This window comes from Triturus cristatus, chromosome 7, assembly GCF_964204655.1.
Source record: "Triturus cristatus chromosome 7, aTriCri1.1, whole genome shotgun sequence".
Lineage (NCBI taxonomy): Eukaryota > Metazoa > Chordata > Amphibia > Caudata > Salamandridae > Triturus > Triturus cristatus.
In genome coordinates this window covers 1,211,843,387-1,211,869,991 of record NC_140590.1, presented here as the reverse complement: position 1 = coordinate 1,211,869,991, position 26,605 = coordinate 1,211,843,387, and the positions used below count along the sequence as shown (strand labels likewise).

Sequence of the window (26,605 nt, the reverse complement as noted above, 5' to 3'; positions counted from 1 at the left end):
TCCAGCAGACAAACTAGGCGCTTGAGAAGGCACACCTCTCCAGGTGAAACACGTAGATGGTGTAGATCCCTCAGGGGAGGTCTTTGATGTCCCTGATACCTCCAAAGAGAACAGGGGGCAAGCCAACAAGCCCTTGTAGAGCACACTTTAGGGTGCCACACAGCAGCAGGTAGTCAGCTGAGGTAAGCCACTATTTAGACAGGGTGCACAGTCCCTTTCAGTGGCAGTCTCCTCCTTGTGCACAATAGATTCCTCTGGCAGTGTGCACCACACATTCCAGGGTGTCTGGTCCCACGTCCCCACAAGTGAATCTCTGCCCTGCTGAAGTATGGCATGAGTAGTTATACTGTAGTGTGCCTTTGAAGTTGGGGGTGGTTCAGAGGGCTCCTCTTTGAACCACAGATGGCTCACCTAAATGTTAGTCCTGTCTTCCATGAGGCCTTGGAATGCAGATTTTAGTCTTTAGTGGGGCCATGAACTGGCTTCCCAGAGGCCAAGTGTCAAAGCCTCTCCCCCCAATCTATCCAGTCAAGTCCTAAAATAGCAGAGGTCTGTTATTCCAGCTGCATGCCGAATGTTTATGGCTGTCTCTGTGGAATGCACAGATGTGCTTCCCCCAGCACCCATTGTGAACCGCAGTCAAACTAATAGGCACACAAAACAGTTTTAGTGCAGAGAAATGCCCACATTCTAGATGTGGCATTTCTAAGCTAATAATAACAAAGCCACATTTACCACAAGGGAAGATTTGTCATTGTGAATCCAATTATACCAAGGGCCATATGTAGGAAGGCAAATACCGGTCGGTAACGGCCGATTTTCGGTAAATATCCCGTTACCGACCGGTATTTAGGCTTTTGGTATGTAGGGGGCATATTTCAGGATTCGGTAATTTACCGAATCGGTAATTTTACCGATTCAGTAAATACCGAATCCTGAAATGATATGTAGGGGGAGTGTGTCGTTGGTGTGGGGATTCGTTATTTACCACCAACTAAAAGTTGATGGTAAATGACGAATACCTGTAAAAAAGCATTTTTTTTCCATTTGAAGTGTGCAATGTGGCAGACATACATGCCCTTAGGGCATGTATGTGCACCACATGTGCACACATGGACGAATCAGGGGTGCAACAGGGTGTCAATGTGACACCCTGCCACCCATGATGATGCCTCCCCCATTACCGATTCGGTATTTACCGATTCGGTAATGGCAACTGGCTTCCCATTCATTCCTATGGGCCTCCAGGCCCATAGGAATGAATGGGATGCCAGTTGCCATTACCGAATCGGTAAATACCGATTCTAAAATACCGACATATACCGAATCGGTAATTATTTACCTACATTACATTTACCGATTCATAAATACCGAATCGGTAAAATTCGGTATTTAAGAATCGGTAAATGTAATTTACCTACAAATGGCCCCAAATGACATGAAGCTGCCCCACTGTAAGCCACCACTGCAGCTTACAGAAATCTCAGCCATTCCCCCATGTTAACCTATGGGAGAGCAAATCTCATAGGTAGTGAAAACACACGAGGTTTCTTCACTACCTGAGCAAAGGAACACACGTGTATCTGCCCTGCTTTTAACCTATCACCTTTCCCTTCCCCCCTCTCCCCGCTCCAGGGCTCACCCTAGAGGTGCTCTAGTGTTAGTGAAAGGCACTCTCAGCATTGGCCAATGATTTTGAAAGGCCAACTTGAGCATAAGGGCAAATGCACACCCACAGACCTGCAATGGCAGTCTTGAGACATGTTTAAAAACGTCAGCTAAGCTCCACTTCCTAACAAGTGTACGGAGGGCGTCTGAACTTTCACACTGCGTTACAGTGGGAAAGTGTCCAGATTACAAAGGCCACAAAAAGATAAGCGGCAAAACCCAAGAGGAAAAAGCTAAAAGTTCAGGGAAACCCTACCTCAAGAGTATAAGGTCTAACATCAGGTAGTTATAACTGCTGAATTTCTATGGTTTTGTGCATGCAAAATCAGAACCTAACTATAACGTCCCTCTAACCTTTGTTTTTTTCTGCGAATGTATATATATGGGAGAACTCACTTGGCAGGGGCTCTGCTACTCTGCTTTAAGCCTGAGGCCTCACTCAGGCTGCCACCGTAACTGTGGAACTGGGTACCTTGCTGAGCAGTGAGAACTGGAGACTTTTTATACTTTTGGAGGGATCAGTCATTCCTGACTCTGTGACTTGTGGATTTATGTATCTCCCTAAGATTTCGCAGCAACACAGCATTATGTACAGTATAAGAAGTGGTGCTTCCTGGCAGATTAGGTGATATTTAAGCTTCAGCATGTGTGAGACTGTGCCACTCATGTTCAGATTTTTTGTTGTATGAAATAGCAGAGACGGTTCGGCATTTTCTTGCAGTTTGAAAATAAAAGGCGACCTGGCGCTGCACATAATAAAAAATCACCCCATGTGTTTAAATGGACTATTAATCAGTGCTTAATTGGTGCTGTGGTTTCTGGTGCTTACCACTGGCACCTTTTTATTAGGGCCAGGTCTACACTTCCAACTTGCATCAACTGCACTGCAGTCTGTACGTCATGTGTCAAAGTAAATTAAATACAATTGCCTTACTGCAGTGTTGCTCACTTCACACTCTGTTACAGTTTCAGACAGTCTCTAGAGTGCTTCGGTGAAGAAGAGTGTTACTCTGCAGTGCTGCTGAGAGAACACAGTGAGCCCCATAATAAATCCATATCCATTGTGCGATCATGCGAATCAATTCTCTTTGAGTTTCAGTGTTGCAGGTGGGCATGCAACTGATTGGGTCACATTTCGTTCTATGGGGGTAGAGGGCTACGGTGGGCAGTGTGTGCCGTGAGTAACCTTTTTCCTTCCACGGACGGTGGACCACGTCCCTGCACACACGCACAGCAGTGGACGAGTAACACCAGACCAGTTAGCACGACGTCGAGGCGGAGGCAGGCACTTTAAAGCAGCAGCACAGCAGGCCTCTTAATAAAGGCAGTGCCACCAGCAGTAACCAACAGCAGTAAGTAATAAAAAAAAACAGCGTTGCTTTTTTTTGCACATGGTGACGGTCACCTCCTGAACCGAGTCAGAGGCCCGAGCAATCATGCCACTGGGGCCAGGCGGAGCACTGTGTGCAATGGTCTGGTCCCCGGGACAACCTGGAATTACTTCAGGCTCTGCACCATTTGATGTTCCAGCTGTGATAACTTACCCCCACCTGGACTGTGCATGCTAATGTGTTTTTAGCCTTGGTCTTTCTGCTTTTTCCATCTTTGGTATTCATGTTAACTGTGTTTGTGTTCCTGTCTGCACTTCTTCTGTCCTCTGGGTCTGGATGTGGAGTTGCAAGTAGCGCTTAGCTGTTTTGCCCTTTGGTCTATGGTCCTCCTTTAGGGAGTTTGCTGTGGGGAAGCTCACGCTGGCTACAAATCTATGAGCCCTGGACCCATTGCTTAATTTGTAAAATATGAAGTCCAGATGCAAATATATTTGTCAGAGGCCACACCCACTTCTGCCCTGGCTCCACCCACACACTCCACTGGCTCCACCCAATTACTCTATTGGCTCCGCCCACATCCTCAACTGGCACTGCTGAAAGTCAGATGTAATACCCTATCTGAATTTCAGCAAGGAAGCCTTCCTCCAAGTAAGGGTTTGATAGAAGATTCCCCTGCCCTGTGAACATTTTGAAAAAGATTAAATCAAAAGTTCATTTAAAGCACAATAAATTTGGAATAAATTGGCTAAAATGACTACTGCATTGAAAAGGTACACGTAAAACATTCCAGTGCTCTATGTGCTGATTTGGGGAAAGGACAATACTGGGGTATGTCATTTTTAACAGAGTTTAATTGTGTGTCATGAGTTCACAGATACAACTTTTACATATCTTATGTGCCAAAATAAACCAAAATGTTCTGAAAATACTCTAAACAGAAAAATTGAATAAATTCATGCAATACACTTGAATGAGCCACTTTGTCACTTCCAGTGGCCGAAGGGAGTTTGGTTCATAAATAGTAGAGTAATCTGTTAAAGCGATTCATTTTAGAGAAACAATTAAAAAAAGATGATTACCAATTGGGCTTGTTACTATAACTTACTCCAGCTGGAGCAATAAATGTGCATTTATAAGTCATTAAGAATAGTAAAAACACATGGAGATTTACTGGAGTTTCCATATGTAGCTCTGTATCACACAGACAAGACAGAGATTACATAAGAGGCATATGTTCAAAATATTACTTTTTAGTAAAGGTTCATATCTTAACATAAAGCAAAGAATAATGTCATCTCCCCAAAAAGTCCTAGAAGAACCGAGGCCAAAAGAAGAGGTAGTGGTTGGGCAGTTTGGCTTCGACCATATCTCAAGTCATGCCTATTAGTGCAAAATGACCACAATGCCATACAAAATATAAATAAATAAAGACAAAAAACCTAAAAATAAAATATAGATAAATGCACATAAATACATGTTCTAAAGTGAAAAAAGAAAAAGCTAATTAAGTCTTATAAATACAAAATATAAAATAGAACCATAAATATAACATCCAAACAGGGAAGACTCATAAAAATGACAAAATATTAACCCTTTCCGTGCTCATGACGGAAGCACTCCGTCATGAGCCACGGGTGCGCTGTGCTCATGACGGAGTGGTTCCGTCATGCTGCGGCCGTTGGCGGCCGCTCCGCCCACGCGGCGCTAATTCCCCGCCTGTGCGGGCGATTAGCGCAGTGGGCGGAGACGTGACGGAACCACTCCGTCATGAGCACAGCTCACCCGTGACTCGTGACGGAGTGGTTCCGTCACGAGCACAGCGCTACCGCAACTGCCCCCAAACCCCCCCAGCGCCGCGGCGGAATTCCTGCCGCGGCGAAGGGGTTAAATACATTGCCAGTGTCAATAAAGTATTATAAATGCAAATAAATAACATATATAAACTAGAACAATAATCAGATATCCAAAGACAGTAAAGCCTAACTTCTTAACTTATTTAATACATTGCAAAGGCACGTTCTGTCAGTTGGACTGGGCTAGCATCTATTTTTCCAGAAAAGCCCAGAAACAGTATAAATTGCTTGGGCATTCCAAGTCTTCCTCTTTCCTAGCTTTACTCCTAGTGTCATCAATCGCTCTTCATCCTTTTGCAAGCCATGACTGAAAATAGGGGATGGGGTTGAATCTCTTAAATGGTGGGCCAACAAGATTTACAAACATTAAAGATGTTGTTTCAGTCAGCTATGATGCTCTTGTAGATGTGCATATAAGATTCATTTGAGCCCCACTCACATTCTGCAGTACTAATAGAAATAGTGTGTAAGGCCATCAAAAGCTCCTTGAACTTCCTTTTAAGTTCTTTCCCTCCAGATTCCTTATACTCTCTGTAAGCACGTATGGTTTCTCGACTGGCAATGTTGAAACTTTTACACAGAGACTCAATATCACTTTCACCATAAAGAGTAGGTAGTTCATCAGGTCAGTACTGTTTATATAAAACTTTAATTTTACTAATCAGGATATCATACTCAGCCTTTTTGTCAGTAGAATTAGTACCCCCTGTACACAACAAACAATGTCCTAGATTTTCTGCAAGGCAGCAAAAAAATGTTCCCTGTTCAATTATTTTGTCAGTGGTCTTTCCTTTCTGCAGCATCACACATTGGAATATATTTTCTTCTATGGCCTTTTTTACACTGTGAAAAATGGTTCCCTTGCCTGTCTACCATGACTTCAAACACTGCTATTTGCAGACAAATAGCTCTATGAGCATCAATGATTGTAGAGTCACGTGTCTGTAACTCAAGTGATAACTCTGATAATTCCTGAAGAGCCTCATACATGAGGCCATGATTAGCAACAAACTGTATAGGTCATAACCGCCTTCCTAGGCCTATGTACATATTTCGTGCTGAACTGTCACTGGAACCATCATCAGCTGCACTAGTAAAGTGCTTGTAGAGAGCAGGATAAGCATTCCAAATAGCCTCCACTGTTCTGAAGCTTGATGCAACCCATCGAGTATCTAATACTCAACCTTTTCTTTAAAGCTGAATGTCAAAAATTTCTGCAAATTCTTTTAGCTCCAAACGGTTGTTAACAGATGTAGCAAATAGAGAATACAGCTTATCAAGTACGTTTTTGAAATTATTGGTAGCGCCAATATCTTTCATGACATCATGAACTGCAAGTTCCAGACAAAATGCTGAGCAGTGCCAGGCTACAATACTGGGGCAGATTTTTTCTTGCAACCTCTTTACAACACCACTGTGGTGGCCAAACATCACTGAAGCTCCTTCACAGGCAACTGAAACCAGGCATTTGGAGAGAAAGTCCTCACTTATGTTAACTGGATCTTTTTTTAGTGCCGATAGTAGACTGTTTACTATGCCGTCAGCTGACAAATCACTCAGCTCAATGAGGTCAACAAAAATATTAGCTGGGGAGTCCATGCCAGGTAGCTGCATTCGTATGTACACAATTAAAGAACTTTTCCGATTCAACGCAGTGGCTTCATCTCGTAAAAGACTTACTTTTGGGGAAAGTTCCATTATTTTGGCAAATATCTTTCTCTTCATTTCTGAGGATATATGGTGTTGTATGTTTGAGCAAGCTACATTGGAGTAAAAAATGTGCCCAATATCCAGTCCATTCAACTGGTGGCTGGCCTGTTCAGCTTTGCTTCCATTTAAGCTACACTGAATATTCTGGCTGTTGCTGACATTTGTACAGATTAAGCTTTTGCAGTTACTTGCAATAAAGGATATTTTTTAGCATTCTCTAAGATTTTTAAAGTTGCAACATGAGCCTTGGTTTATGAATATTCTGCAATCTTTTTCTTGAATGATGTCTGCTGTTGTTCTATATTTGTGTCAGATGCCTACACAGTAGACTCAGTCCATTCTTTACACAATTTCATTCCCCTGGATTTCTCAGCACCAAGATCACGGACTTGGCAACACACAGAACAGCCAAGGTTAGGGCATTTAACAATTAACCATGGATACTTGCGTTGGACATACATTTATTGGTCATGTTTCCAACCTTTAGGAAGAATGCCTTTCCTAAAAACTCTGTCTGAATGTGGCTTAAGTGATAATGTGTCAAACTGTTTGCTAGTGCTTGGTGTTTCCTCTGTCTCAATCTCCACAGCATGATGCTGCTCATCTCTAAGAAAACTATTTGTGTCTTTCCTTCTGTAAGGGTGATAACAATACCGCTAGTAGTGGCGTAACTGTCTAGTGCTTTCTCTCGCACTTCATCATCTTCCTTGTTCCCTTTATCCATTGTAAGTATATGATCTTTTCTAGCAAGTTTGCTCACAGGCTCTTCATCAACTTTGGGCTTAAATGTTGTGAAGTAACTTGAAGTTTTCTTCTGCCCAGTGTGTGACATTCTAGGGAAGCAAAGTGAAAGAAAGCTGGCTAGACATGTGTAAAGTGTGATGTCAATTCATCTAATAGGCACAGTTTTAAACAAGCACAATATTTATTTGCAAACTTTGCACCATAGGCATTTCTGCATCTGCACATCTATTACCATGACTGATTACAAGTACAACCCAAATGGATCCTACTTTGCCTACCCAAATTCACACCTTTTCCAAATCTTACCCCTGCTCACTTGAAAGACACACAAAGTCTTTACTGTTTGGCTCACTTTTAAGCTTTGGCTTCCAGTGTTACTACAAAAGCAGAGTGTGGTGGCACTGCGATTCACAACAATTATTAATTAATTGACACTCAGTGTCAGACTGGGAACCCAGGCAGGTTTTGTTAGACCATCCCCCAAACGGTGTGTAGTGATCGCAGCGAGCCTAATGACTGCTAGAAGAGTTTGGGTGGGATTCTCCCCTCAAGAAAAATTTGTAAAAAGAAAGACCAAAATGGTACACAACACATTTTTCATTACATATTTAACCGTATTAACTTTGAAAGCACAGTAAATGATGTTCTGACACAAGCACCCAGGCCAGAAAGCATGGAAATGTCACACATACGTGACCATGCCATAAACCATGGAAATGTCACACATAAGCACCCAGGCAAGAAAGCATGAACATGTCTAAGAAAGGCATTCAGGCCAGTGACGCTTGGACAATTTTCAGAGTGTTAGTGCTGCCCTAAATGGTACATCACTGAAGTCGGAGGATTGTGAAAAATCCAAACATCACACCTAAGAACAAGAACAAGTTACCAGGTGCAATAAATATAGCACCTTTATTTTAGAATTGGCAATCGTTTACAAGAGTAAAAGGTCTGGTGTTTAATGGGACTGTGGGACATGTGGGTGCTTGTGCAGTAAGCAAGCACCAACATTTGCATGTTCCCTCAAAAGTCAGCATACTAGCATGGGTGATAATTAGCACCTTTGATAAATTCCGACCACCTCGGGTCAGATTTTTTGGGATGTGAGAATTATCACATCTGACACCGGACACTTGTAATGAGGCCCATGGGCTGCTAAACAATACCAACCTAGTAAAGGGAGCAACTGGGTAATGTTCGTGTTTAAACTGCAAAAAAAGGTTTTATTTAGAGAAGGCCCTGTGTGCCCCAGGGGAAAATGCACAAGGCAGAGAGATGCAGTGAAATGAATATAGTGATGCCAAATGGGCAGGAATTGGACTTGATGACATGACCAGGAGCCAGGTCCTTTACCAAAGGCAGGAATACTCCCTACTGATATAGAATACACCTCAAGAACGAGTCATGAAGTGGAAGAGACGCATGAGCTCAAACTACATAATCTTTAAAGGCTCGGATTTTACTACGCCAGGCCGAAAGAGACCAAAATAACCTGTTCAGCTCTCTGTACTTCCCATCCTTTCTCTTCGCATGTGTGGTGGGACGAATGAAACTCATGCTTTCGTTCACAACTGCCTCACTCCATTTCCTCAGCTCTTGAGCTGCTGAGCACAAGGTCAGAATCTCCTGCTCTCGACTTCCTTTTCCCAGGATGTCATGCGCGTGCTGTTTACACAGTCTGTCATCACTTCCTGCGATCATTAGGGGACATTACCGTCTAGCACTGGATTACTCATGAGGAGTGAGAGTAATGTCTGTGCCTGTCCAGGTGTGTCAGAACCTGTCTGATCATCTCAGGGTTTCTAAAGCATCGCACATTCCACATCATGCATTTCAGTAACTGAGGGCTCCTAATACTAGCCATGGTCTGCGATCATATTTATCAGTTGATATATATCAGTTGCTGTCCATGTATGTAAAGCAGTATATAACAACTCCCACCCAAACTTAAGTCAGGACTGGAGGCGAGGATTATGCTCATCTTTCTCCCTTTATTTTGACTACAGAAGCTTCAACATTTAACAAAAAACTATCTTTCCCATGAACCACCAGGAATTGAAGTCAAACACAACTTAAACCAATCAGAAGACATAATGTGCCATAATAGTCCTTGTCTCTCATCAATGCTCCTCTTTCTAGCCCCAGTAGAGCACAGATGAGTCTCTTAGTTAACTTATCCCATTGAGGTACTGTTCATATTTGTGCTTATCCGTCTGTCATTGCTTTATGGTCATGTTGCGCCCACAGGTTTGCCTATTTTTTGGATTATCACATGAGGGAACGCACTTCAGCAGTCTATTCGAGGTGTATACTTTAAAGGCGTCGGGACAGCGTGAGCGGGTTATTGACATATCCCCACTAGAGGGCACGCAAAGGCCATAAATAACATTGGGAGCGCAAGAAGCGCGTCTCGCTGCTCCCGATCGGCGCACGGGTACTCAGGGCCAAAGGAATTCCAGTGCAGATTCGGAGCACCGGGCATGCCTTTTATTGTCTGGCGGCTGGCCTGAGTCACAAAGTTATTGTGCAGAAAAACCTTGTCAAACTTTGCTGAAAGTGATGAATAGTACTGGGGCTAGTGCAGTCCCACCAACAGGCATCTGCTGTCACACCGAGGAGAAGGGAGGGAGACAGAAACACCAAGAATAGACCCCACCAGCAGGAAGCATCACTGTCCCAAACCCTGCAAACAACTTGACACCAGCTCCAGAAAAATTGAGCAAATGGCCTACTAGGGAACCAGGGGACCCAGGTGTGGGCGAGTCCATCACACAACACAGCGAATGCTTGCAGAATGTGAAGAACAAAGTTAAAAAATGAGACACTGAAAACTGAGGTACCATTCCTGGGGTCCCCAGGTAAAGACTCCCATGTCCTCTAAGCCCAGAGTCCTGAGGCAGGTCAGAGCTGAAATCTGAGTCCAAGGCCAGAGCCCAAACCTCAGGAAACAAGCATTTGCAATGCAAAGGTCTCGCATTTACGCGAGTTTGAGCTATTCACATTACAAATAACAATGCCTTTTATTTTTGCTCTTGTTTTTATAACTTAAATAAAAGTCATTGTCATTTACAATGCCAATAGCTTAAAATTGCGTAAATGCGAGACCTATTGCATTGCAAATGCTTGTTTATCAAAGGCGTGGTCTTGACTGCCCTTGTCTTTTTGTTTCCAAGGGATAGCTTTAACATCAGTCTGCCACACCCTTCTTTTTGGGGATTCAATGATTCAGGATGTTAGGCAAGCCCTGTGCAAGGCTTGCTATGTTTGACATGCTGGCGAACAGTGACTAAAAATGCTTCCAATATATTGGTGAAATGATACTGCTACGCTAGGTATGTTGTCCTTTCCCAAATTAGGTGCAAGTGGTATTGTTGCAAGAGGAGCAACTCATAGCTATAGCATCAATGATCACTAAACTGAAGTCACTATATATAACCATGCTGGGTTGTGAGAGACCAGTGCAGTACTTTCTGTGCAGTGGAACTATAATCAACCCCAGGAGCAGTATGAAAAACCACCAGCTCCACAATGGTCTTTCCACATGAATTGGGGAGGAGGGAGACAATTGTGTGTAGTTCATGCATCAAAAGAAATCAACAGGTAGTGATGATTCAGTGGGGTCGATCAAAATTATCTCAACTTCGGTAAGAGATTGAATTAAATAAATGAATCAGTGAATTGGTAACCTTTTAAATAATTAAGTGCTAGATTTCGATAAAAGCCAAAAAGGTCGGTTCCATAAGGCCGGTGGCTCATAAGCTTCCATCCGTGGTGTATGCTTTCACATTTTTTTTCATATTTGTGGCACAGTAGTGCTGAAAGCAAGCAGCTTAAAGAGTAAAAGCACGGGACATGGGTCCGCACCTCGAAGCCGGTGCCTGAGGGCCTTCAAAGGGCCCCGAACAGGATGGGTTACCTCGAGGGCTTAAAAAACTGACAATTCATGTAAATCTGGCCTGAGGCCACCCCTGTCACATCAGGAAGTGATCAGGGCCTCTTGACCAGCCAGAGACGGACTCTTCCGGTTCCCAGTTAATTCACCTGCCCTTGACGCCTCATTCACATTTGGTCGCTGCCAGCCCCCACCCACAATCGGCGTGTTAAAAACATAAGTAATGTATTAGCTAATTCTGAACAAAAAAAAGGAAATATACCACCTTCAACAGAAATAATAATAGGTGCAAGGGTGTCAACTGCTGAAACATCATTTAAAAACACAATAAACACGTTGTAACATATTTCAAGGAGAGTAGGATCTGCCTCTTATGGTTACCCCCACTTTTTGCTGGTGTTTCACTGTTTTTCGACTTTAGTCTGGCTGGGACCCTGCTATTCAGGGCCCCAGCCTAGCTGCTTCCTCTCTAAATTGATTGCATGTACTTTAGGTACACCACAGATTGGATCCTGAGGTACCCTTGTGAGTCCCTAGTATATGGTATACTATGTACCCAGGGCATAGGTACCCCAGAGGCCTACCAGGGGCTGAAGCATGTATTATGCCACCCCTGGAAAGCCACCCAAAATAACACCACAGGTCTGCTACTGCAGCCTGGGTAAGGTGGTGCATGCACCCCTTACTGGGGTATAGGTTCACTATGCCTCACCTATCACTGCACATACAAACCTATCAGTCACTCCTATGGCAGGCCTTAACAATCCTGAAGGCAGAGTGCTTGGTTATATGTGAGAGGGTGCCCAGGCATGAGCTGAGCCCCTCTGTAGCCACTGGGGTTGTCAGTGGTGCAGCCTGACCATATACTTTTAAGTGCATTATATCTTAAACGGTTAATGCTAACTTTGGACTGGCTGCACGGAAACACGTTGTGTTTGGTGTCAAACACCTTGGAATCATACCCCACATCAGTTTTTGATATGAGGATATGATCCCACCTTTCTAGAGGGAGAGACATGGCAGTACTGGTATACTCGGTAGAAACCTAACAGAGCCCTGGCATGACAAAATGGATGCTGCAGTCACAGACACAAGTGTGGCCTCTCTCTGCTGACCGAAACGCCATCAGGGGACGCATGGACAATAGGTTTCCTGTCACAGGGAGGTGTAACCACCTCCCAGACAGGCTGATGTGTATTGGGGCTGGGTGGGAGCACTCTCAGAGTGCTGTGATGTCATGCACTGGGGGCACATTTGGGGACCCAGTGCATAGTCCAGCTCACACTGGTTCAGGGGCTTCCAGCCCCTGCTCTGGCGCAAAACTGGTCAAAGGAAATGGGTGTACTCTCCCATAGGTGGGTCCCTAGAGCTAGTCCAACCCCTCCCTTAGGTGTAAGTAAGAAACCTCTGTAAACAGAACTTTAGATATCCCTGGACAAAACTCTGAAGCTGAATCCTGGAACTTTGACGCTCTACTAAAGACTAGAGGACTGAAGAAATCTCCTTTGGTGTCAAGGAGTGACTCCCCTGCTTGGCAGGCACCAACGAAGCATTTTGCAGGTCTGCATTTCCGAAGCTCCCACCGGACTCCGAAGTGTTTGCAGCCCAGGAAGAGGATTTACATACATCTCAGAGGCAAACCCGAGTCCCCAGCAAAGCTGAGACCTGCAGCCCTCATGAGTAGCGTGGAACCGGAACTCCTGGTCACCGTGCACTTTTGCAAGTGCATTGACTTTTCGATGTCTCTTGAAGTCGTGCTTGGGGTTACTTGTAGCTCCCACCTCGAGCAGAGAATCCACCAAAGATTGTCAGCCTAGTCACCCTGAGTGACCCATGGGCCGCCATTTTGAGTTTCCTCTTGAGGTCCCTTCGCGATCCCTGGTCCGTCGACTGGTGGGTCCCTGTGAAGGTAACTTTGATTTTCCTTGGGCTTCCCTGGTTGCTCCAGAAGTGCCCTGACTCCCAACCAAGTGGTGAGTCCCTCAGACCTTGCTGGTCTGCACCGAAGCATCTTCTCCTTTCTGCGTGGGTTGCTGTTGCCAGTGCTTGTTGTGTCCAATCCCGGCACCGACGCAGCAGCACTCGACATCCTTTGTGGGACAGCTCGAATCCAGTGCCTGGTTGTCCTGGACTCCTTCTGGTCCTCGTGGCTGAAGAGTCAAGCTTCCCCTTCTTCACCTGAAACACCCGACATCGGTGGGCATCCGCCTATCCTCTTCCTGGTCACTGGCAAGTGACCCAGAATCTGTCCCTTCTGCTTTCAGTTTCTTCTCATCTTCGATCCAGGCTTGGATCTCTTCGGACACTTAGCATCTTCCCGGCAGCAGCACTTCTTTGCCAGCTCCCATTGAAATCGACGACGCGACCCGACACCATTTGACACCTAGGCACCCGGCTTCCCTGGGAGAGGTAACACGAGTACTCCGGTGCTCCCATGGGTGTTGGCCCTAGAAATTCCTAAGTCCCAAGGGGTTTGGTCCTAGTTCGTTCCGAAGTGTCCTTAATCTTTAAAAATGTAACCGCGACTTTGCCCATAGAAGCTAACAGGAGCTCGCTGCTGTGTTCTCACACTGCACACGGCCCCTGTGGGTCCCCTGTTTCACTACCTTGGATGGTTCCTTGGGGTCCCAGTGATTCTACAGGCTCTAGGCCTTGTGTCTAGTTAAGTCGCCCCTAGGGCCTGACGTGTATGTGTGCTTATTACTGTCATATTTGAAGTGTAACTTATGAGTTTTGACCTCTAGCCTCATAAAGAGACTAGGAGGGTGTGTTTAGAAATAAATACATATATTTTATATATATACCTGGTGTGATTGTTTTTCATTTAGGCACTCAAGAGATTATAGACTGGTAAAACAAGCTGCTTTACATTCCTTCAAGACTTAGCCTGAAGGCTGCTCTCCATAGCTACCACTAGGATAGCTTTCAATAAAGGTTGTCTTTAACCTATAAACAAAAAGGGGTTGTTTGGACTGGTGCAAGGTGCCCACTATAACTAGTGGACAGCATATACCAGGCCAACTTCTCACAATAGTTATAAAGGTGGGCTTTCAACCATATGTCGGGTGAGCATTTTGTTCCAGCCTATAAAGGCAGTCTGTAGGCAGACAACCCTCCAGCTCTGGTGATAGGAGGATTGCTGCTGGTGCAATCCATCAACTGTTTACAAGTGCGGGCTCATAGCGTGACCTCTGACCTACAGCAGGGGCGCGCTCTGCGCTCGCGGGCCAGACCTAGCTGCGAGCACTGCCCCCTCCATCTACTGTGGGCCTGGAAATACTTAATAAGATCAAAACTTTCCCCTCTGCTGCAGAACAAAGGCAAATGTTGAGACCGGGCAATCGGGGCTTTAAAATCAGAACTACAGCCAATTTACATTCCATTACTTTATTGGGGGACCGATCAAATAATTTCCAACAGGGCTATATAATGTTTAATAAAACATCGAAACTGGCTGGGTTTTAGTTCTGGACTAAGGCTTACATGTTGTACTTGAAAGGCAGCGGGCATTTTCTCCGAAGCAACAAATAACAAGTATTTACAATGCTATAGGTGACGCAATTGCGAGTTTGTAACCTATGGCATGGTAGACAAGAGTAAACAAATAGGAAAAAAAATGGCAGGCCACTCTTTTTTTCTATTTGTTTACTTTTACTACAATCGCGGCACCCGCGCTTTACTTTAACATGGTAAAAGGTAAAGCGCGGGTGCAGCGATTGCTGCAAAAGTAAAGAAATAGAAAAAAAATCTATTTCTTTACTTTTTCAAAAATCGTGGCACCCGCGTTTTACTTTAGTTAAGCGCGGGTGCCGCGATTGTTGAAAATGTAAATAAATATATATTTTTTTCTATTTCTTTACTTTTGCAGCAATCGCGGCACCCACGCTTTACCTTTAACCATGTTAAAGTAAAGCGCGGGTGCCGCGATTGTAGTAAAAGTAAAGAAATTCATTTTTTTCTATTTGTTTACTTTTTCAACAATCGCGGCACCCGCGCTTTACCTTTAATCATATTAAAGTAAAGCGCGGGTGCCGCGATTGTAGCAAAAGTAAACAAATAGAAAAACATCTATTTCTTTACTTTTTCAACACTCGCGGCGCCCACGCTTTATCTTAAAATGGCTGACGGTAAAGCGTATGTGCCGCCAAAGTGAAAAAAAAGTAAATAAAAAAAGCATTAGAAAATATAAAAAAACAAGTGCTGTGCTATAGCGCGGTACATGGCGGCCGGCCCGTGAAGCGCAAGCGCCCTTGCTAAAGCAGAATGAACACAAAAGAGTGCTTACCCACTAATAAAGGAGACAGTGTAACGCCGCAAGTGAAAGATCCAGTCCGGATGGGCTGTCCCAAAAGGAGACAGGACGGTAACAAGGAGGGACTAATAAGCCTCATTGTCAATCAAAAAACAGCGTTTACCATGGACGATGATGCAAGCCAATGAAAACAAGGGGCGCGGGTTCCACTCCACTTCTAAAACCTATCCTACTACAATATGCCTTGCAGAACGAGCAACGCATGCGCACTGCAATGCTAGGCGAGACCTAAAAAGCAGACCACAGTAGGAGCCTGTGCTGCCGCTAGCTGGAAGGACATACAGCCCACAACAGAGGTCGGATGCGGGCTCCCTGAAAACACAGAACTTGGGAGGGAATCTGGTGGTACGCCAAGCAAATCACAAGGAACCCACAACAAGCGTGGAGAAGCCATGATATATGCAGAACAGCCCAGGTCCCACAGGTTAACACAACGTGGATCAGCCAGCAAAGCAAGGACTAGAAGTCTAATCACTTGTTTGGAAGAAAACAGCATGCTTGTCTAGGGCTGCTTATTTTCGCTATAACATTCTTCACATTGTTGGTAACTTAATGAAATGTAAGAGCATTGAGAGAAATGGTGAAATTTAGTAGGATGAAAAATGTAGCAGTTACCGGTGAACTGCTTGACACAGTGTAGCAGTGCAGCTCGAGAGGCTCATGAGTGACAACGGCACGCTGCGCATGAAAACATTTTGTCTCGAATATCATGACTTCAATACCACCTGCTGTGAAGAATGGTTTTAATTAGTTTGGCAAGGACTAATTTAAATGGAGCACATTTACGTGGCAGGTTGTGTTCATCAGCTATGCTGGGCACAATCCAAAGACCATTATGGTCTCAATAAAGCACACAATGTAACCTTGAGTCCAGTGAGTTTGTAGAACAGCATCTATATTCATGTTGCAAGCACGAAGCAACTCCAGCAATGGTTAGGAATGCCTATTCCTAACATGCTGCGTCACTTCTTACGCCTGCTTCAAACAGGCGTAAGATTCTGATGCAGTGGCGTCGTAAAAGTGACTCAGTGCAATCTTGTAGATTTCGCTCCGTCACTTTTACAAGGCTTCCTTTCGACAGAACGCCCGCCCTACATACATTATACCTGACGCAGGTATAATGTAGCACAGGGCTTTACAACTTGACGCATCTCCCTAGACGCGTCACATTGGAAATATGTCGCAATGTGGCGCATTGTTTACGACGCAGCTGCGTCACAGAAGTGACACAACGGCAGTGTAAAGTCATCACAAGTGGCTTGAAAATCTGCCCCCCAGTATTGAATAATCACATCATAAGATAATAGGAAGTTCCCTCATAAATGCCAGATTAGACTAAAGCAACAGGATTTTGGAAGGACTACCCAATGGCCAGATCAAGTAACTCAAACAGTACCAAATATGGCAGCTCAAATAGTCCTTAAGTTGAAAAACTCCAAGAGCATTAGAGCTGCCTTAACTGCTCTTCTTTGGCTTTCAGTGGGTAGGGGTATTACATGCATACTGGCATGGCTTGTATTCAAAAGCCTCAAGGTGATATACCCCTAAATATCAAGGAGACAAGATTTCCCAATACCATCGATTGAAGAGCTTCATCTCATTAAATATCACACAGACTGAGCTGCACTGGAAATGGAACCTAAGGTTTTCAATTCCGGGGTCACAAATATGTGATTTTATACCAGAAGAAATTAAATTGAGCCCACTTTATCAAGGTTCAGAAAGGCATTAAAAACATTTCCTTTATTCAGTGAGTGTGAGTATTACAGATGACACCAATGAGTGTGAGCATTACAGATGACAACAATCACTGATGTGCAAATAGCCAGGTATTTCTTCCTCCCCTTTTCAAGAGGGCATCCCGAATTTGTAGAGTGAAATTGATTTTTTGTGCATAATAAATTAATATTTATACAATTATACAGAGCATGGAACAATCCATGTGAATTTCCCTGATGCAGGCAGACATGCCGGATGCTTGCTAAAGAGGTGCTTGGGATGTCTCACCATCATCCTTTCCATTACCCTCAATGTAGCATGAACCATGAATGCAGCACAAGGAGTGGGGCATTCTCAGGAATGACTGGCCAAACCCTGAGACATGCAAGGTGCAAGCTGATGGTCTGAAGGAATGAAAGACATCCCAAACCATGGTCATGTCTATCTTTCGGATGCTGAACATGACGGCAGGCTAAACCCCCAAACTTCAAAATTAATACTGTGATACTTATATGAAGAGTGAAGTTTTTAATGGAACTAGAGTTGAGGACAATGCTGTTGGCAAAGACGGAGATTGGTTAAACCACAATAGAATCGAGAGCAGATAAGAACCTGACCCCAATGGGACCCCCCCTGATTCAAAAGAAGAAAAAACACAAGGCACGTGACTTATAGGTTCAGTGGCTCCTGGGTACTCCACAAGCAGCTTTCACGGGTAAAGGAAATGTCAATGATTCTTACTTCATGTTAGAATATATGATTCACCTTAGGACTAAGGACCGAGTACCAATACCTGATGCAGCCAATTCCTCTTCAAACAGCTATGTATGGCATGCAGTGGACAGGGAAGGTATAAAGAAGCAACATGTAGGATGACAAAGGGCAAATTTAGACAACAAAGAGACTGACAGTCCCAAATTAGACCCGCATGCTTTGGCGTTTGTATCAAAATTAGGCCTGGGCGGTAAATTCTGTTCTGCTCGTGGAATTTGGGTAATTTTGCATTCCGTGGAGAACGCGGAATTGCCAAAAATTCCGCGATCCGCGGCTTTGTGGAATTTTTTGCTTGTTTGCGCTTTCAAAATGCATGTTCACGAGATATTTCCCCCCGAGCACGCAAACAGAGTTCGCGAACAGGAAAAAAGCATTGTGAATGGGCGGAACAAGAAATTCCGCATGATCGTGGAACTCTGCGTGCTCGCAGAGATTTTTTACCGTTTCGCGGAGCTTTGCGTAGCGCGACTATGCAAGTTCCGCCCACCCCTATATACAAGAGATCCTATAATATGGGCCCCTGAGTCCGTGTTACACAAAGTGCCCCAGGGGCGCAACAGGCATGTGGGTCTGCTTTGTGCACCACAGGGCACTTTGGTATTACAGAAGGGTCAGCATGCACTTGTGCAGCCCCTTCTGTAATACAGATAGCACTAGCGCACATGTAACGCTGGCGCTATAGAGAGAGAACGTTCCTTAATTTGCATGGGGGTGTGGCCCCATGCAAATTAGGGAATCAATTTGCATCTGCGCCCAAGCCATACTGCCAATATCGACGCAGAGACATACATGCCATTGGGAGGTCTTCTGAATGTGCGCAACAAAAAGGTGGCACACTGTCAGTGTGCCCCAGAGGGCAGCCTTCTCAAGAACTGAAAAGGGTCCCATGGACCCTCAGACATTTTCTTGCTGGTGGTGTCATCACTCACTGCACTCGCCTGCAGGGGGATCTCTAATCCCTTTTAAAAGTGCAGGTGACTGTCACCTGCACAAAGGGAGGTGCATTCTTCCTAATAGGGTGCACTTTCCTTGTACGCCATGGAGGAAACAGGAAAAGGGCGCCCTATCTGTAAAGGGGACCCTGGTCTGCTTTACAGTTATTGATGTTTTGTAATTCTCTGTGCTGTACAATTATGCGTCCGTTTTTTTCCCCTTACCTTCTTATGGTGCAAGTGTACCTCCTCCTGGTGCAAGTGATTGGCCTTGGAAGATGTCAAACCACAGAAGATCTAAAGAGTCTTACAGCCCCTGGAACAATTCTCCGAGGCTGTCGGTAAGATGTAGGTTGGTGGTGTCGCAAAAGGCAACACAACACTCATGCATCCTTTCCCACATTGCAATGATAAGTTACCAGTTACATACATTACCCTGGTAGCTTTGGAGCCAAGGGACAAGCATAAGTTAGTATTAATGTGAGGCAAGGTTTTCAATTTCACTCCCTGACGCACATGCAAGGGCCTTCTTTTGCTTCACTGAAACAGCAATCCTTGCAGTTCTCTCCATCAGCCGAAGTACAGATAAAACAGCTTCACTCTTAGTACCAGACTATCAGTGACTCTCTATACCACAATGTGAGACTCAAATGGTCCCTTTAATGCAACATTTTTGCAACAATCTATCTGATTTCTAACTAGATAATAATGAAATGGTATTAGCTTATATATATGTTTTGAAGTCTGTGCAGACCTAGCACAGCTTTACCACTTCTATAATAGGGTCAGAAGTGAATTACTTCAATCATTTTCAACAAGTTAAACCATCATGTTTGAGAACGAGGTAAAGAAACGTAAATCTGGCTTACCATTATATCCTTGGTAGGTTAAATGCAATTAGATTGGCCTGTCATATTGGCAGTGTTAGTTTAACTAGCTTTTAAGTCAATCACTGAGGGAGGGTAAGATCTCCTTTGGTTGGAAAAAAGGCAAAGGTTTACCAGTGGCTGAAATAGAAAGGAGCTGATCCAACCATACTGACAATTGTGTGTCCTACAGCTTTACTTCCTTTAACAATAGAATACATAGACTGCCTTGTGAATACACAACAATACAACTATTTAGAGAGCATTAGAGTTTTAGATGTTTTTCAAGCAGTCTTTAGGCCTAAGTTTGAGACACAAACATTTCTATACATGGTTCTTGATGAGCTGAGAAGAGAGATATGTCGAGATTTTGGAAGGTGATTAATGACCCCAGTTTCCAAGCACCGAATAATGAGAAGGTGGCTTGCAATGTCCTGCCTGAAGCATGGGTCTCTCATTTTAAGAATCTGTATAATCATGGCAGCACCATTGCCCGACAAATTACAGATGTGGGCATTTTACCAAGCTCTTGGTCGCAGTTTACAGTGGGTGAGATCAAAGATGGAATACACGCCCTGACACGGAATAAGGCCCCAGGGCCGGATGGGATCCCCCCCGACCTATTTTTGTCCCAGGTCGACCTGTGGGCACCTATACTCACGAGAGTTTTTAACACGGTAGTTGAAATGGGAATGCCCAGGTCTTGGTCAACTGCTAGCATTGTTCCCCTATTTAAAAAGGGCAACAAGTGCGACCCTCAATGTTATCGCCCGATCTCACTAATTGACGTGTCAGCAAAGGTTCTAGGGAAGGTAATCCTAAACCGCCTAATGGACTGGGCAGAGGAGAATGAAATCATTACCGATACCCAGTATGGTTTTAGAATGGGCCGTTCTACCTCGGATCAATGCCTTAATCTATACAACTTGGTGGCAAAGTACACCGTGGCAGGCGAGGGGACAGTCTTTCTAGCCTTCATGGACCTGACAGCAGCTTTTGACCGGGTTAACCGGGAAAAGCTGTGGGAGATTTTAGAGCTGTTAGGGGTCGATCCAGGTCTGATATTCATTTTAAAATCATTACATATGAACACAACAGCCCAGGTCAGATACAGTAATGAGGGGAACCTCACTGACCATTTCTCATGTACTAGGGGTGTGAGACAAGGTTGCATCCTGGCGCCCTTTTTATTCACGCTATATATAAATGGTTTGGACAAAGCACTTGGAGAGCTGGGGGTAGATTGTCCTAGAGTGGGCAACAGAAGCATACCTGTCCTCTTATACGCGGACGACGCAGTACTCCTGTCACGCACAGGGAGGGGACTGCAGTCTCTTATTGATGGCTTCTGTGGGTTCATGGCAAATTTAGACCTATCTCCCAATTTAACAAAATCATACGTTATGGAAGCAGGAAAAAGACCAACGAGGAATTTTATTTTTAAAATTGGGGGCCACAAACTAGAAAAGGTCGAGGTCTTTAATTATCTAGGGATAATTTTCGACAGACACCTCAATTTTAACACACTAATCTCAGAAAAATGTAAACAACAGTCGAGTATAATGGGCTCAATTATGAATCGAGCTACGAGATTAGGCCGCTGGTCACTGAATGAAATATTGAATTTATATAACGCAATCTGTTGCTCCAAAATTATGTATGGGAGTGAGGTTTGGGGATTCATGATACAATTGGAGGAAAATAAGTTTCTTAGAAGGATTCTGCAAGTCCCTCAAAGTATTCCGGCCCACATTGTTCACGAGGAGCTAGGGCTCCCTTACATTACTGATAGACTAAGCATTAAACCAATAATGTGTTGGATTAAAATTTGGACCAACCCTGAGGCTAGTCTAAGTAGAAAAATAATCAAAGATTGTATAAATAGGGACAAAGGACATAGGATACCGTGGCTCAAATATGTGAAGGATACGCTGAAGTGGCTGGGCTTTGCTAGTTCTTTTGATGAGCCCACGTCCTTGACGCCCCAGCTAAAAATAGTTATAAAAGCAGAACACCTCAGGCGTCTAGCCTGCGCCCGGGAAGACAGTGAATTATTGAAAGGGTCAGTGCGATCGCACATATTAACGAAATCTGTTGCAGGTTTAGAACCTTACCTGGCGCAGATATATAATAAAAATGATAGATTTTTAATGACCAGATTCAGACTGGATCTTTTACATCACATCTTAGCTGTCCCCGCAGGGTTCACAAGAGATATTGGATCAAAGGGTCCATGCGGCTGCGATCTGGGATCTCCGCAGGATACCCTCCATTTTATATTCTTTTGTCCATTATACGAATACCCGCGGGCAGTTTTCTTAAAAACCATCCTAAGAGTGAATAAATTTAGCCAAGTTAGGGTAGCACTCCTATACCTGAAACTCTCCTCGGAACCCCTTACCTTGTGAACTTTTTAAGATTAGCTGCAAAATTAAGGAAGTCTAGACGTGAGGCGTAAGCAACTTTGCTTGTTGGACACAGAGGGTTGGGTTCTATGATTAAAAGTTCCCTTTTAAACTTTGTTTACATTCTGCACACAACAGTAGACATTACCGAGGATGTATGTAAATTATGAATTGTATGGTACAGTGTATTTGGGATGTTTTAGGACGTTTTAATATGTTATAGCTTATTTTATAAAGTATTGTTTTAAACTGGCTATGATCATGCATTTTAAATAATTTTACTGTGTTGGTATCTCGTACTTTATAGATGTTAGCACCCTGCACTTTAAAACTCTATGAATTCGCAGCCTTTTTACCCGTGTAATCCTATTATTAAGGCCCCGGACAGACCCTGCAGAAATGACTTATTTTAATTATTTTAAGATTATTTGTTCACATTATTGTATTATGAAATGTGTAAATGCATTGTTCTTTTCTTGGATGTTTCAATATCCGAATAAAGATATTTTGATGATGATGACTTCTTATTTAGCCTTGGACAGAGATATGCCAGACTTTCTTTTGCTGCTTTTTTGCAGTTTTATATAGCGTGAACTCTACCCGAAGGTATTAGAACGCTTTACATAAGCACCAATTACATTATACAATGAAGCATTCCTTTTTGCTGTCTTTTTAGGCACTGGGAGATTAAGGGCCTGATAACAAGTTTGGCGGTGTGGTGCTGGGTCCGTACCGCCAAACCCGTGGTTGGGCCAATTGCCAGATTACAAGCGTTTCTCTATGTGGCGGGCTTTATTTTTTTACATTCCTACAGCGGTCGACTGAAAATGGGTACCGCAATGTGAACGCCAAAAACAGTTGCTGCCCAGCAGGGACTGTAAAGTCCATGCTTTGCAGAAACTGGGGTGCATTCATACAGGGGGGAACATGCTGTGCCCCCCTGCACCTTCCTACACAAAAACAATCAAATGAGGCTTTTTCCTCCTTCTATGTGTGCTGCTGAATGAAAGAAATATAGTAGGAGGAAAGGAAAAAATGAGGAAAAAGAAAGTTTTTTTTCCCTCATTGTGCCTTTCCGACGGCGTAGGCTTTTGACACATTCCCAGGTTTGCAGAGCATTGTAAATCTGAGAATGTATCAAATGCCATGGGAGTTATGTGGAAACACCCACCAGAACGCCCGTGGCACACCTCCCCAGCACAATGTGAGGCAACGCAACGACTAGCGCTGCATTGTCTCACACTATATATATAAGGCCATGGAAAGCCACGCAGATTGGCTTTAAGTGGCTTGTAGATATGGCACTGCAGTGTGTGCCACCAGAACATCAATACAAGTGACGTTCCAGCAGCACACGGGGCCTTGTAAATGAGGCCCTTAATATGTCCTTTTTAGGAGCCTTCAATTCCTCCTCCAAACAGATACTTTGTGCTTTATCAACTGACTTTTCTTTAAGCCTTGCTTTGTTTAATGTTTACGAGAACCCTTTGGCTATGCTCATTCGATCTGTTCATTTTGATTATCATGGCAAAAAATGTATTGTGCATTTGGAATGCAGAATACAGCTTGTCCAGAAGAAATTTAGAATGCCAAGATGGAACTGCAAACTGAACTACACATCACGAGCTTCAGGTGAAAGCAGGCATAACACATGTTCTTGTGGATGGTGGCAATGTCTATCTCCTGGTGGCCTGTTAATATGTGCCCAGACACAATAAGAAATATTGACTTTCTTTTTTACCAGAATTTACTTTAAAACTAAGCTCAACAAACAGTAGCCCTTTGCTTTTTGCATTACATCGCATGTAGGCTGAGGTAAGTCTCTCTATGTTTGCCTCCCGATGCACCTGTTTAAAAAACGGCAGGTAGTCCAGGACAATGAAGCTAGAGCAATCCTGGGCTTTCTTGCACACTTACCAAACCCAGTTTAGCTACCTATTGATGAGAACATTTGTTTTATAAAACTGTGAATCACCCAGTGGGCACGGCATTTTAAAGGTTTTTTTCTTCTGCAACAGGAATTTCAGAAATATATCTCATCTCATTTTTGGAGGTTGGCTGCTGTCTACTTTCTGAAATTTCTCTGGAGCTCTTGATTAGGTTGAAATATAAGTACACCATACATAGGAAATTTTCAGTGTAGGTAGCCAGACATCTGTAAATCTTTTTTCTTCAATAACTCCTAAACGACTGAACAGATTTACCCCAGTTTACAAAAAGGCTCTTTCTGGACCTAAATCTAGCTTTCTGTTAAATTTGGTGTAATTCCGTTTAGTGGTTTGGGCTGTAGTTGTGTCTAAAATCCCTAAAGAAATTGCATGGGGAAAACACGTTTTGGGACCTTTCATTCTTCTCAGCCCTGCTGACAAATCAATCCAAAACTGTCAAGACAACAGCTGAAGTAAGTGGCAAACTAGTTTTGAAAATTTTGTGAAGATTCGTCAAACTGCGCCAAAGCTACCAGCAAAATTAGAGAAACGCTCAGTCTATGAAAACTAGGCTCTAACTATAACAAGGCTGTAACTATGCAGTCACCAGTAGGTTTTTTAAATATAGATAGATAGATAGATAGATAGATAGATAGATAGATAGATAGATAGATAGATAGATAGATAGATAGATAGATAGATAGATAGATAGATAGAGAGAGAGAGATAGATAGACAGAGAGACAGATAGATAGAGAGATAGAGAGATAGATAGACAGATGTTCCTTTTCTACTGCTTTGCCTATCGATCTATCTACCACCCCCTCACCTCCCTCTGTGCGCCTCCATTTACACTGCCTAGTCACATGGTTCTTTCTATCCACCCTCCAACTTGGCTTGTTACAGACAGACTCCTCCCAATTCATAACCCTGGTCTTATTTTCGAAATTGCCCTCAGTCATTAGCTCACGCTTGCAGTGCACTCTTGCAGCACTGGGCCGACTGCGTTCATCGAGGCAGTCCTGCAGTGAATGGCAGGTGCACAGAGCGTGAAGCAGACCACACACCTCAGAGTTGAGCTCACCTTGTGCCAGTGCCACACATCTGAGGTTCGACCTCGCCCACTTTGTGTCGCCATCCCACACCTTTGGAAAATGCCTGCTATGATGATGAATTTTTGCTTGGCCCACAATACAAACGTGTTTTGATCCAAGAGCTGCTCTCATGGCCGTGCGTAAGCACTACAAGGGTGGTGCAGCCGATTCAGTGCAACTTCCAGAGCTTCTCTTTGAACAAAAGATGGTGCTTTTTGGCATTTGTCTCATTTCATGGATTTCACTGCTTGGTTTTGCTAGCAATAAAGTGTCATGCATAATGCAATCGAGTGTCACACCTAAGCAGGCTAAGACAATGAAAATGTAGCACATACGGCTCTATGTGGCAGGTAAGGACTATATTAGTCTCATCTCTAAACACCCTTTTAGCCAATCACGTGAGCCTTCCCACTTTCATCAAGAATTAGGTGCTGTCTCTCCTACCTCTGTCGTCGCTGCAGACAATGCGAAAAATAGTAATGGGTCACATTACAAAGAGCTCCTCCCCGTACTTCTGGCTGCATACACTGGGTGACGCACTTCGTGTTCAAATTAAAAACGTTCTGCTCACTTTCAGCCGGGCTCGGCCTTTGAAGAATCTGCTGCGATCAACAAGAAACTAACACCGTGCAGCCTAGCCTGATAACGGCCGCTCTTGGCACTCGGCTAGAAGACTTGTATTCTTGTAGGAGCTATAATATGGAACGTTGAGTTCCCAGAGGCGCGGGTCAGAATACCGTCCGCATTGGGAGATTCGTTAGTTCTGAAGAACCACTGGGTGACTTTTAAGTGGCAACATAGAAACTGAACTTGAAGCGACCCAAAACATACTGCTGTTGACCTGTGTTATATTAGATAATAAGGTGTTCTTTATTAAAAGGGTAAACTGCTTATTTGTGTTAATTGTTGGAAAAAATGTCTACTGGGCTTTCGTCTCTTAATCCAGTTCTGTGTTTTTTTTTTTACTCAAGTACTTTATAGCTTGGCTTTATTAGTCACACATGCAGAATCGCAATGATCACAATGCAATTGGAAACACAGGCTAGACTGAGGTACCTTCAGAGGTGGGGCACTCTGCTCTATGTAATTTGGCTCCACCCCATTTCCACACCTGTCAACCTCTTGTCTGGAAAATGTGCTTGGAGTTGTGCGTCTAGCCGTTATAGTAAATGAGGAAAGACCACGTAAAAAGCAGGTACGCTTTTAAAGAAAATGCAAAATGGAGATCAAAAACCTAAAGATCCCAGGCTGGTGAACTCCATTTTGATTAATTTCCAAGATGGAAGAAACCTCTTTCCTCAAAACATTTGGAGAAATTCCACAAACAAAAGTACCTGGAATTGGGACAAAAAAACAGCTTGGGAGAAAAAAGGGACAG

At 43.8% G+C, this 26,605-nt stretch overlaps 1 protein-coding gene across 1 annotated transcript in view; it reads right to left on the bottom strand.

The window, feature by feature from the left end:
* Nucleotides 1-25,794, bottom strand: part of LOC146811625 (uncharacterized) — a 79,141-nt gene extending 53,347 nt beyond the window's left edge. Inside the window, exon 1 of the mRNA XM_085614516.1 lies at nt 25,672-25,794. The gene's annotated coding sequence lies outside the window, so the exon portion shown is untranslated. The remainder of the gene's footprint in view (nt 1-25,671) is intronic.
* Nucleotides 25,795-26,605: the final 811 nt, after the last annotated feature.